General features: G+C 40.5%; 1 long non-coding RNA gene across 1 annotated transcript; it reads right to left on the bottom strand.

The window, feature by feature from the left end:
* Positions 1-11,845: 11,845 nt before the first annotated feature.
* On the bottom strand, positions 11,846-13,061 carry LOC123495093 (uncharacterized). The gene is made up of 2 exons (XR_006667120.2): positions 12,758-13,061; positions 11,846-12,244 (listed from the first exon to the last, which is right to left on the bottom strand). It is a non-coding gene; the product is annotated as an uncharacterized lncRNA (long non-coding RNA).
* Positions 13,062-13,296: the final 235 nt, after the last annotated feature.

Here is a 13,296-nt window from a genome sequence, read left to right as displayed (position 1 = left end):
AACTTTTACGAAACATTAACTAAATTTTACCATGACCTCTAAGGGTTATATCATGACACCATCCCAGGTTTTGTATATTTCTGGCTTTCTTAGAACTCTTCGGAATTAAATAACCACGAAGTTCCATGTTGGTGTTGAGTCTTTCCCCCTGGTGTTTGAACTCCTTTTATATTGTGGTATTGTGGTATAATGCAACTGCAATTCAAATTTGAATTATATCCATTAAATGGTTAGGATGCACTTAAAGGCTTAAACATAGAAAACTCGCCCGGGAAAATGCCAAATTTTGGCATGTTACATTTAATGGTGTATGTTGAGTGTGTAAAAGGTTTCAGTGCCAACAGATGAAGCCACAGTCGCTTCACCTCCAAACCAGTTTCACATACCGACTTTATCAGTTTCACAAGTGTGAAAGTGAGATGTGCATGTGAAACATATTTCTGAAATATGTGAAACGGATTTGGTATCAATATGTGAAACAGAATGTGTGAAACATATTTTGTTTCGTTGTATGAAACAAAATTTTGAATTATTTGAAAGAGATTCTATCTAAATGAGTGCAATCAATTACCAACATATGTGAAATAGATTATTCTTCAGTGTGCGAAACATATTTGAAATATGTGAAACAAATTCCATTTCAATGTGTGAAACATAATTTGCAAATATGTGAAACAGATATTGCTTCAATATGTCAAACCGAAATGTGTGAAATAGATTTTTTAAATATTTGAAATGTATTGTGAAAATGAGTGTAATAGATTTTCTTTCAATATGTCAAACCGATTTCTAAAATATGTGAAGCTGTTTTTTTTCTAATATGTGAAACTGAATATGCATATTTGTGATATATATATTTTGCTTTTTTGTTTTACAAATTGAAATGATCAGTTTCAAGGATTGAAGTGTTGAAATGTCTCGAACTTAGTTGAAACCACTTTCAGAAATACTGAAATCCATTTTATGAAATTCAGATTGAAACTGAAAATAAAATAAAATTTGAACTAACTTCAAATGTACCAAAAATTGGTCTTGTTTTGAAGATCTTGTCATTAGTAATTAAAATGTATATAAATATTCAAAAAGAAAATTTTGATTCAAAAGATATCAATCATCTAAAAAACTTCAAAGAAATAAAATACTTGCATTTTATGGGGGAGAGACCGTGGGATACTGCATGCAACTCTCTCTCTCTCTCTCTCTCTCTCTCTCTCTCTCTCTTCAATTCTTCCACTTACAAAAGCAGCGGTAGAGAGAAAGATTCGCATGCATTTCCATGTAAGCAACATGCATACACTAAGGAGTATGTGAATGGTTGACACTAATCTCCAGAAAACAATGAATGGTGGATTATTGACCGGTACCTACCGTCGCAGAACTTGAGACAATATGTTAGACGGGCTAGGCTGGGCTAGGCCGAACCAGAGCCTAAAATGTTTAGCCTTATGTCTAGTGTTTTACTCTGACACCTTAGTTTTATTTGGTTTGTGTGTTTCTCAAAGAAAAAAACAGTGCATTGGGTTTGGGCCGGGCTGGTCATGACCATTTTTTGCTTGTGTGTAGCTCCGCCAATGTATCTGTATTAACCCAACATATTTCAAACACGCGAACCTATATATAGCTAGCCCACATCTTCGGTCCTTTTGGTATACAAATGGGACATGGTACAAGAGCCTTCTTTTCCTTTTCTTTCTTTCTTTTGAGTGAGATAGTCCTCTAGGTCCTGCTTGGAGGGAGATAAAGAGGCTTTACCTGACCTATTTCGTACATAGGGCGGGAGAATTCCCTAATTGGTGCTTAAGGGGGCGGTTACTACTATTTCTGTAGACATTGCATACGCCTCCTATGTATATATGATAAGTGGACCGGCCCATGTAGAAGTTTGTTTCACCTTTTTGAAGCTTCTAGAAGCTTTCGATCATTTTTTACTTTTCCTCTGTGTATTTGCTTTTTCAATTTATAATCAATTTTTAAGATTCATGGACACTTTTTTAATCCATGAATATTTTACAAATTCATGATATTTTTTTCTAAATTCGTGAACATTTTCTAAATGCAAACCTTTTTCATATTCGTGAACTTTTTTAAAAGTTTGTGTACTTATTAAAATCATGACCTTTTGGAATTCTTGAGTATTTTAAAATACTTCAATCTTTAAAAAATTTGGATTTTCTCAAATTCTTGACCATTTTCAAATTCTGGGACATTTTCAAATTCGTTAACTATTCTCAATCCGCAAACATTTTTTTATTTCACCATTTTCATAATTTAGCAAGCTGGTTTTTAGTGAAATGTTTTTTTTTTCTTAAACCAGTAGAGGAACAACAAAAAAGAGCGGTAAACTAGCACATCGAGTGGGCAGACGAGGCAGATCTGGGTATAACCCCCGCCCGCGCTAATGGGCGAGCCCGTTAGTCTATATCTCCATTTTTCTGTTCGTCTTCTTTCAAGTTTTTATTTCCTTTTTGTTTTATTTCCTTTTTTGTTTGGTTTTTATTTTTCAAATTCCCACACTTTTCAAAATTTATAAAAATTACAATAGAAGAAAATGAAAAATTAGTTTTAGATTCATGGACATTTTTTAAATTTATGAACATTTTTCATATTAACAAAAAAATCAAATTCATGAACATTTTCTTAAATTTGGGATTTTCTAAGATCGTGATATTTTTAAATACATGAAATTTTTAAAAATTAACGAACAGTTTTTAAAAAAATGAAAAATTTTAAATCCAGAAACTTTTTTAAAGTTTTTAACTTCTTTTAATACATGGACATTTTTTTATTTCACCAAATTTTCCAGAATTTATAAAACTGCTTATTTTTTTGAACCAATAGATTTTTATAGGGGTTAAACCAAGTTTTATTGCTCAAATTTCACATGGAGTGGGATATAAAAAGGATCTCTTAAACGAGTAGATGAACAAGAAAAATCAAGTGAAAAAAAACAAGCACATAACTTTTTTAGGGGGTAAGCTAAATTTTATTGATCAAAAGTAGCATGAAGAAGAATACAAACTGGATGTGGGGGTGAACTAAACATGTTGCCTCTCGTCCAAAGAATTCGCAAATTTAGCTAAACTATCTACATATGTGTTCACAGCTCGGCCTTTAAAGTTGAATTTACAGTTGTAGTTTGTTGCTTGGTGCTTTATTTCCTTTATGATATGTCCATAGCCATTGTTCGTTCCCTTCTCAATATCACTAACCACCTGCTGCGAGTCCGATGCAGTAATGAAATTTTAAGCAACAAACCATCGGCGAGGCCCAAGGCTTGACGATAAACTATCGCTTCTAGCGTTGCAACATCGTTAATTTCATGGATGGTAAGGGCCGAACTACCAAGGAAAAGGCCGGTTGCGCCCCTGCACACTACTACTGCAGAGCCTGCTATGTCATTGCCAGCCAGACTGGCGTCTGCATGGATCTTTGTGTATCCTAGCAGAGGTGCCTTTGGTCTTTCAACAACGACCCTAGATGTAGCTTGGTTTCTTACCACCTTTTGCGGGACTAAGTCGAGGTCTGCTATGAACCTATCGATGAAAAGGTGTGTGTCCGAAGGGTGTTGATAAACTTCCTCGTGGATAATTTGTCATCTTGCCCACCAAATAGCCCATAGTGCCACCGAGAGGCTGACGAAGGATCCATGTGATAGTGTCTGAATCATCGGAAACAACCATTGCCTTGCACTGGGCTCCATTGTTTCGCACAAGTGTTCCGCTAGCTCCACATCGACGAGTGCCCAAACACACCTCGCCGTGGTACATTCAAGAAGATAATGCCTCCAAGAATCCACAACTCCACATAATGCACATGAGTTTGTAGTGGACATTTTCCAATGAGCTCTAACAAGAACGCGAGTGGGTAGCCGGGCCGAGTGAACCAACTGATATGTAATGGGCCATGGCCCGCCATATGTCTGCGTGACCGCTAAACCAATTATAACGCGAGAAGGCGCGGAAGTTGAGCAAACTTACACTCCCGCAATCTACATGGGCTAGCTGAACTTGGGCTTCCGCAATTTTTCAGGGGCTACCTAGTGCTATGATGGGGTTTGCACGATTTTGGCTTCCTTTACTGATGGTGAGTTTAGTTAAATGTTCTGCACTCTTTAATGGTGGTAAACTGGAAGAATTCACTCCATCCAGGGGATCCGATAGGGGGACCCAATTTCTCCATACATGTTTTTGCTTCCAACGGAGGGTCTTTCCTGCCTCTTGAAATAAAAAAATGAATCATCGCTCCTCACTTGAATTCGAGTAGCTCGATTGCCCCACCCCCCGGTAAGCCACTAGCTCTTTGCGGATGATAGCCTGCTGTTTGTTAAAGCCAATGTAGAAGGAGCAACTGAGTTGTCCTCCTTGATGAAGAGTTATTGCAAAGCTTCTGCGCACAGAGTTAGCTTGTCAAAATCTTCGGTCTTCTTTAGTAAGGGCCGCCCAAATAATTTAAAGTCCGGTGTCATGAATGCTCTAAATGTTACTAATACATTTGGGGATGCCTTCTGATGTGGGGAACAGCAAAAGTGGTGCATTTAAATTTCTAAAGGATAGAGTGTAGAACAATGTGAAGGGACGGATGGCCTAAATTATGTCTGTAGGAGGCAAGAAGTCTTAATAAATCCTGTGGCTCAAGCGGTCCCGTTTTTTCAATGTCATGTTTTTAAACTTCCCGTGGTTTACGTGAGCACCTAAACTCGTTGATTCAGAAATTTTAGAGGGGGAGCAAGGACGGCCAGAGGAAGCCTAGCTGGGTTCTTGGAGTATGATGACAAGACCCAAGCACTATGGAGGACTTGGGTTCCGAGATATCGAGCTTTTTAATCTTGCTCCCCTAGCCAGGCAGGCTTGGCGAGTCTTAATGGAGCCTAATTCCCTATGTGTGCAGATTTTAAAATCAAAATATTTTCCCTTTTGTTGATTTTGTGCAGGCCAAATTGGGTGGTTCCCCGTCTCAAGTGTGGAGGTCACTTTTGGAAGGTGGGGATACACTTTCTCAAGGGATAATATGACGCATAGTCGATGGACAAACAACACATATATGACAGCATAACTTTCTTCCCCACCCCTCAAACATGAAACCAATCATGAGAAAGATACCTGACTCACCACAACTTGTTGGTGCCTCGATTCAGACGGGTGCATATTGGGACCGAGCTATGGTTGCAGAAATATTGTTACCCACAGATGCAGAGGCTATACTCTCTATTCCATTGTGTATGAAGTAGGTGGATGGTTTTTGGTCACGGGCGCACGAGAAGAACCAAGTTTTCTTCGTCCGTTCAGCTTAGCGAATGCTTGTCTCCACCAAATTGAGACGTGAAGCTTGATTAGAGGGAAGATCCGAGTCATAAAATTATGAGAACGAGGAGAAGTCTTGGGCAAAGCTGTGGAAGATAGATGTTCCGTCAAAAATCAAAATTTTCTTATGGAGGCTCGCCCAACAATTTTGTTGACATATAAATGTATTGCATAGTCTCTTCCATCAGATCGGTCTTTTGGTTACATTGCCTAGAGCATGCACTTCTATATGGTATCGAAGCCAAGAGGTCTTGAGTTCAAGACCTACGGTCTGTGTGGAGTAGACGACTCATTGCAGCACTCTCTTCTTCATTGCACTGTAGCAAGGTGTGTTTGGGCTCTCCAAGAATCTGATATACAGGAAGTTGTAATTGGAACCAACAAACCAGATGCAAAGAGATGTGTTTTTCGTTGATGGATGCCCTCCCGTCTGGTGAGTTTACACTGGCACTGATTACATTATGTGCTATTTGGTATTCTTGCTGGCAAGCTCTCCATGAACATGTATTTCAGATTCCCCATGCCACTCATAGTTTTGTGATGAAGTACATACACGAGCTGAACAGCAGCAAGCCAAAGAACTTGCAGACCGTACGTGCTGCACCGGCCAGACAAAATCGGCCAAGATGGGTTCCACCACCTGTGGGGGTTGCCAAGATCAGGGTGATGGAGCCGTGTCACGAACTGCTAACCAATGGACTTACAGTGCTGTTTGCAGAGACTCGTAGGGCGTGTACCTGAGCTGCAGGGCCATCAGATGCTCTGGCATAACGGACCCGATGACACTCAAGGCGCCAGCCTGTCGCGAGGCTTTAGCTTTGGCAATCGATCTGTTATCTTCGCATGTCATGATTGATTCAGATTGCAAGGGTGTTGTCCATGATATCAAGCAAGGAAAAGGAGGAGCTTACGCAAGCATTGTGAACGAGATCAGAGCAACTTTGCAACAGTTGCAGCAATGCACCTTTATCTTCGATGGTCGCAATTCAAATATCAAGGCACGTAGCCTTACTAAACACGCTTTTGGTTTGGATGTTAGGCGCCATTTGTGGCTTCTCAATCCACCAGACTTACATTGTATCCCTATGAACATTATTGAGTAATAAAACAAGTGAGTTTGGACTAAAAAAACATTTGCATTTTTGCGGGGTTTTCCTGGTTTTCTTTTCATAGTTTTCCTTTCTTGTTTTTCCTTTCATATTTGTTTTTTTATTTTTATTTTACCCACATTTCTTTTTTTGTGGAATACCCATATTTTTTCAATTCATTAAAGTTTTTAAAACGCACAAACATTTATTACTTCGGGAATATATTTTCAATTCACAAAAAAATCAAATTCATGAAAAAATCAAATTCATGAACATTATTTTAATTTAAAATAATTTTAAGTTTTGCATGCAATTTGAAAAGGTGTTAACACTTTTTAAATTCATGATTTTTTAAAGATCCGCAAACATTTTTCCAAATCAGTTAACTTTTATGAAGGTGCTGAAGTCTTTCAAATTTGTGACATTTTTTAAATTAGTGAATATTTTAATATCCATGAACATTTCATAAATTCATGAACATAAAAAAATGTGAACACCTTTTTTAATTTAGAAACACTTTTCAGAATTGGAACGAACATTATTTTGAATATTTTTGACAAGTAAACATACATAGTTTTTGACAAGTTGCATGAACAAAAGCATTTCATCGGCGACATGTACAAATCACATGTTCCCATCATTTACACGGTCCTCTTCTTCGAGTTTCCTGAACTGAATGATCAAATCTCGCTGTTGTGCCCAAAAATCCTGCACCACTGGATCCATTTGGTTCAGATCCAACATGATGATCCGATTAGGCTGGACTATGTGTTCATCTCTAGTCGATCCTCCTTAATTTGGAGCCTATGCGCCTCCATCACCTACTAAACTTGGAGTCCACATGCCTTCATCTCTTCCTTAATTATGTCATCTGCTCTCTTGCATTTCATCCATCTAGCCGACTTCTCTTGGTTCTCATGCTCCCCATCTTTTCTTGCTTCCTCTTCTCGACGTCTTGTCCTCATCAACTCAGCTATCTTTTTTCATTGCTTGGCTGGCTGACCCTCTCTTCCTCCCCACAACTATTCCACCTTGGAAGAGCGGGCCTCATGTGCGTGGCGCTGCTGGTGATCTGGCTTCTTGAAAAAAGGATTTCAGGTCGGTGACCAAGGTTTGGAAGAAGCAACATCGATTTGTTCCTACCTCTGATAATGACTACAAATTTATAACCGATATGATGAATTTCTTCGAGGAACACCATGTCTTGTCTGCACATGAGGGGTTGTTGCAGGGTGATGCTCGTCCTTGCCTTGCCATGTCGGTTAAGCGGTAGGGCGCCTACTGGAAGCTGTGGGGCAAGTGCCGAACGGTGGCCGAGGACATACATCGTCCTCCTCCCCAAAGGAGAGAGTGTTCCTACTCTGGTACCAGCCGCCCCATCCACCTAAAAATGGCGATGTGAAGATCTTGTGTAGAGGGATGACCTTACAGCTACAACTACCACTAGAAGAAAAAGGGCCTATTGTCCCGGTTCGTAAGGCCCATTTGTCCCGGTTTTTGAACCGGGACTAAAGGGTCGTTACTAAAGCCCTAGGCCTTTAGTCCTGGTTCTTACACGAACCGGGACAGATGGGCCTCCACGTGGCCGGTGCTGCGAGCCCAGGCAGGAGGGCCTTTAGTCCCGGTTGGTGGCACCAACCGGGACCAGTAGGCATCCACGCGTCAGCAGCTGGCAGGAGCTGAGGTTTTTGTTTTTTTCTGAAAGGGGGTGGTTTAGGGGGTAATTTAGGGTGGGTTAGCTAGCTAACAGAGAGAAGTGTCCTCTCTTATTTCCGTGCTTGGTTTACCAACGCTACTGCTATGCCTAAACATGGCTTAGATTAAAGTGAAGGCAACATGTGGTGCATGTCGAAAGTAATACTAATCCTAACTTGATCAAGTTTGGAGATTAGTACTACTTTCGACATGCACCACATGCATGTTGCCTTCACTTCAATCCAATCCATGTTCATTTCACCCACTGATATATAATAACTCTTCATGCTCGCATCATGCATCATCATAATAATAAGTCCTACTAATCATCATCATACATGCAACTTCTACTCGTTATTAATAACAAGTCATACGATCATAGTCATCGAACCAACCCTACTTAATTGTTCTTAGCACATGATCATCAGTATTAGGTAGGACCTAAATACCCCCTTTAAGGTAAAATAGCATAAAACAATATAGACCCTGACTCTCCATTATGGAGAATGTTGATCATCCTGTCTCCAATTCTTGCGCTTCGCTTCCTTTTGCTTCCAAGAACCTCCTTACGACTGTCCATACATTTTTCCATTCTTTGATTTTCATGTCTCCACTTCTTTTAGAAATCCGGTATGGACAGTTGAGATTCGTAGGATGACCTGGCTGTATGTTCAAAACATCAAGGCTACCATTCTGATACATCAAATGAGGCACACAATCCTCTGGGATTATCTGTTAAAAAACACAGTAATAACTTCATAGTTAGCAATGATGTACTAGTTTTAGAAGTATGCAAAAGATGCACGAATGTCGTAATAGTAAAAAATCTTACCAGGGTATCTCCATAGTAGTTACCGTAGTTCAACACGTGCACTAGTGGCACATATTGACCATAATGTTGAGGAGTTTGATTGTAGATATTGTAATTCTCAAGATCAGTACAAAATGCGATCAGATGATTTTTCTCCTGATAAGTTAATTCGGAGCCTTCGGTGTAGTAGGTTCTGTCTACCATCTTCCGCACATTCTTTGAAGAATTAAAATAAGCTGTCAATGGAAATAAGCTGTCAACTATTTTGAAATGAACAATATAAATTAGCTAATAACTATGTTTGAGAAACTCACATAGTGGTAGAATTGGAGGCATATCAACAAGGACCCAAATGTCCATATTGTCTTGCTCGATTTCAGGATCACCAAGATCCATGGTGACAAGCATATCCTCATGAAAACCATACATCTTGCAAAGTGCTTCCCATTTTTTGCAACCAAAATGGGTTACGTTCTCAGAATTGTACAACTTTACTTCAAAATCCACACCATGATGGGTCCTTAGGTGAATTTTCTTTGTTTCGAAAATCTCATGGTCTTCAAAACCCATCCTCTCCAAGACATAGCGTCTTGCATGGCATGTGATAAGCTAGTCGAATTGTAAAAGATGAAAATTACACGTTGAAATAGTTGAAGTCGTGCTTAATTATGAAAAAAACACTTGTCATCGTTGCATACCGTTTCAACATCGAAGGTCTCCTCCAGCTTAATGCTGAAGCGCCGATATTCGTCCAGGTGAGGCCTGTCGCACAGACCTCGATCGTCGTGGCACCAGTCACACTCCCCCGGGAGACTTTCGTCGTCCGAGTACAACATTTCCTATGTTCATAATTCAAATATTAAACTTGTACAATTAAATACATGTACTATAAAAACCTAAATTAGATCATTATTATTCATCATGGGCTGACTATCGGTCTGTCGAGTCTTTTCTTGAAAACTCTTAGCTCACGTGGTGTACATATTCGACCGTCGGTGATGGTAGCTCCTCCTTTCATTCCCAAGTGCATTACACCAAGTTGTCTAGCACACGGGAATGAAGGAAGCTACCCCCACGACAACAGTCGGGATTCTTCGTCCTCTCATATATATATGGTGGAGACTCTCCCTCACTGATTCCTCTCTGACATTTGCGAGGAAATTTGATGGCCATTACATTTCAATGGTTGAATATATGAGAAAAACCATTTAAAATATCTTATAGTACTCATATTGACATGGAGATTTGGCTGGTCTCACCTCGAGGTCGGAGGGGGGTCGGTGACGGGGACGACGGCATGGATGATGGAGGGGGCTCCTAGATTTCTGCAAAAACAAAAACACTATATCAAATGCATACGCCTTGCATAGTGCTCTGCAATTTTAGCATTCAAAGTAGGAGTAATTTTCCAATTTGAGCATTCAATAAGCAAAACCAAATCGTAAATTCCTCCTGTTTGTGCCCATCCCACATACGTACACCGTTTCCATTCCACAGCTATAAAAGTTCTTCAACTAATGGCCTTAGGTACACATCAATGTCGTTGCCGGGTTGCTTAGGGCCTTGGATGAGAACTGGCATCATAATGAACTTCCGCTTCATGCACATCTAAGGAGGAAGGTTATACATACATAGAGTCACGGGCCAGGTGTTGTGATTGCTGCTCTGCTCCCCGAAAGGATTAATGCCATCCGCGCTTAAACCAAACCATACGTTCCTTGGGTCACCTGCAAACTCAGCCCAGTACTGTCTCTTGATTTTTCCCCACTGCGACCCGTCAGCGGGTGCTCTCAACTTCCCGTCTTTCTTACGGTCCTCACTGTGCCATCGCATCAACTTGGCATGCTCTTTGTTTCTGAACAGTCGTTTCAACCGTGGTATTATAGGAGCATACCACATCACCTTCGCAGGAACCCTCTTCCCGCAGGGCTCGCCGTCAACATCACCAGGGTCATCTCGTCTGATCTTATACCGCAATGCACCGCATATCGGGCATGCGTTCAAATCCTTGTACGCACCGCGGTAGAGGATGCAGTCATTAGGGCATGCATGTATCTTCTGCACCTCCAATCCTAGAGGGCATACGACCTTCTTTGCTGCGTACGTACTGTCGGGCAATTCGTTATCCTTTGGAAGCTTCTTCTTCAATATTTTCAGTAGCTTCTCAAATCCTATGTCGGGCACAGCATTCTCTGCCTCCCACTGCAGCAATTCCAGTACGGTACCGAGCTTTGTGTTGCCATCTTCGCAATTGGGGTACAACCCTTTTTGTGATCCTCTAACATGCGATCGAACTTCAGCTTCTCCTTTTGACTTTCGCATTGCGTCCTTGCATCGACAATGACCCGGCGGAGATCATCATCATCATCGGGCACATCGTCTGGTTCCTCTTGATCTTCAGCAGCTTCCCCCGTTGCAGCATCATCGGGCACATCATCTGGTCACTACAAGAAATATGTCAACTTGTGACCCTCACTATTGGCCGCTGAAAGGTCATAGTTTTTCATTTGCGACCTTTTTGTGACCAAAAACAGAAGGTCAAAAGCTGGCGGTCGTAAACTGAAATTAGTGACCTTCTCTGTGATATGTAAAAGGTCGTTGGTTCTTCGACCAAATTTTTGGTCACTAGCAACCTCCTCAGGCCACGTAGGATCCAGCGTGGCAAGCTGATGTGGCACAAGAATCAGCCCGGTCCGATTTGGCGTTTTACATGGGCCGAGCCCAACAATTCGGCCCTTTTAATGTATTTTTTCCTGTTATTTTTTACTAGCTACATGGGCTTGGGCCATTGGTTCGGCCTTTTTTGCTTTCTGAGGTGCAGCCTTTTCACATTCTATATATTTTTTATTTTCGGGTTTTCTTTTTTTTTGTTACATTCAATTTTCAGATTATTGTAGTCAATTGGATGCACATTGTCAGATTCTTCTAGGCACTAGGTCCCAAACATCAGGTTTTAATTTTTCACAACTTGTAACTCAATGATATACCAATCAGAGAACACATTTTAAATATATTCAAATAACAGCCAAATCACCGATGTACCAATCAAGTTTATTGCATTCCACCAATCACAATATAACCACACAATATTACACCAATCACAATATAGCACTCTACAGATAAAACGCTCAACAATTACAGGCACGTCTCCAACACCTTAGCGCCCTCAACCTGCAAAACATCACATCCAGCCACATATTAACGATCAAATCAATTCACCCCTTGACGCCCTGGTAGGTGACGACGATGTGGTAGTGGTGGAAGCCGCCGCCGAGGCCGACGGCGCCTGCGGTGTCCTCGTCGTCATCGAAGGCGATGACGACGGACGGGTCAGCGTCGAAGCAGGTGCGCTGCAGACCACATCATCATATTTGAGCATTAATATTTCCATATTACTACACAGGAACTACAACACTAGGAGTACACATCAACTAGTAGCAGAACTAGAAGAAATAGGCAAATTGAGTGTACACCAATATCATCAGGAACATGAGTATAACAAGCATCTTGCTTTACTGGGATAAAGTGACACAGCAGAATTACTAGGATACAGTGACACAGCAGCAATAAGATAACATATTATGTGCTACAGGCTGACATTTCCAAAGTGGCACGTTTGATATGCTAAGGACTTGTTGATCTAATCCAGGTTTTGTTTTACAAATTAGTTTTGTTGTAAATTCAGCTAGTGTTCAAGTTATAAACAATTTCTTTTTACTTGCCATCTTTGTTTCTTCTCCGTGACATTTAGTAGCACACAGGAGTATATCCTGCTGTGCCTATGCATTGCAAGAGCCAAACCAATACTAAATATTATTGCAAACCTAACATACTTGAACAGCTTGGTCAGGGCAAGAACATACCTGATGAGCTTTGAAGTTGAACGAATGGTGAACGAGCCCATGGAGAGGCAGAGCACCTGCATTTGACACAAACTGCTAAGGATCAATGCAAACCAAACACATTATTGATATTGTACAGAAATGGGTAGTAGGATTCAAACAGTGTGAATGTGATACAGTAAAAAATTGCATGCTATGCACATCAAGTTAAAAGGCGCAAGTTATATAATAGCCTCATGCAGAGCAAGTGTACAACAAGTTGATAGAAGAATGCTCAGTCTTGCCGTGGACTCACAATCCACATCCAACTGCCCACCATCTCGTATATACATCCAAACCATAAAAATAGCGGTCAAACAGCAAGGTAGTGCAAAGAAATTAAGTAAACTATTGTGCTGGATCATTATCATTATTGTTCCATAGAGTTTATGTGTACAATGGCCATTAATTGATGAGGATTGATGCAATGGATGCTGGCTTGGCAACCGTAGTAGTTTAGGCATGATACACCAAAAGCAAATACATGGTAACACGTAAAAGTTCAAAAGATAGCATGATAC

This window comes from Aegilops tauschii, chromosome 7 (assembly GCF_002575655.3).
Source record: "Aegilops tauschii subsp. strangulata cultivar AL8/78 chromosome 7, Aet v6.0, whole genome shotgun sequence".
Classification (NCBI taxonomy): domain Eukaryota; kingdom Viridiplantae; phylum Streptophyta; class Magnoliopsida; order Poales; family Poaceae; genus Aegilops; species Aegilops tauschii.
The sequence above is the reverse complement of the archived record's forward strand: the minus strand, read 5'-3'. Positions and strand labels throughout refer to the sequence as shown.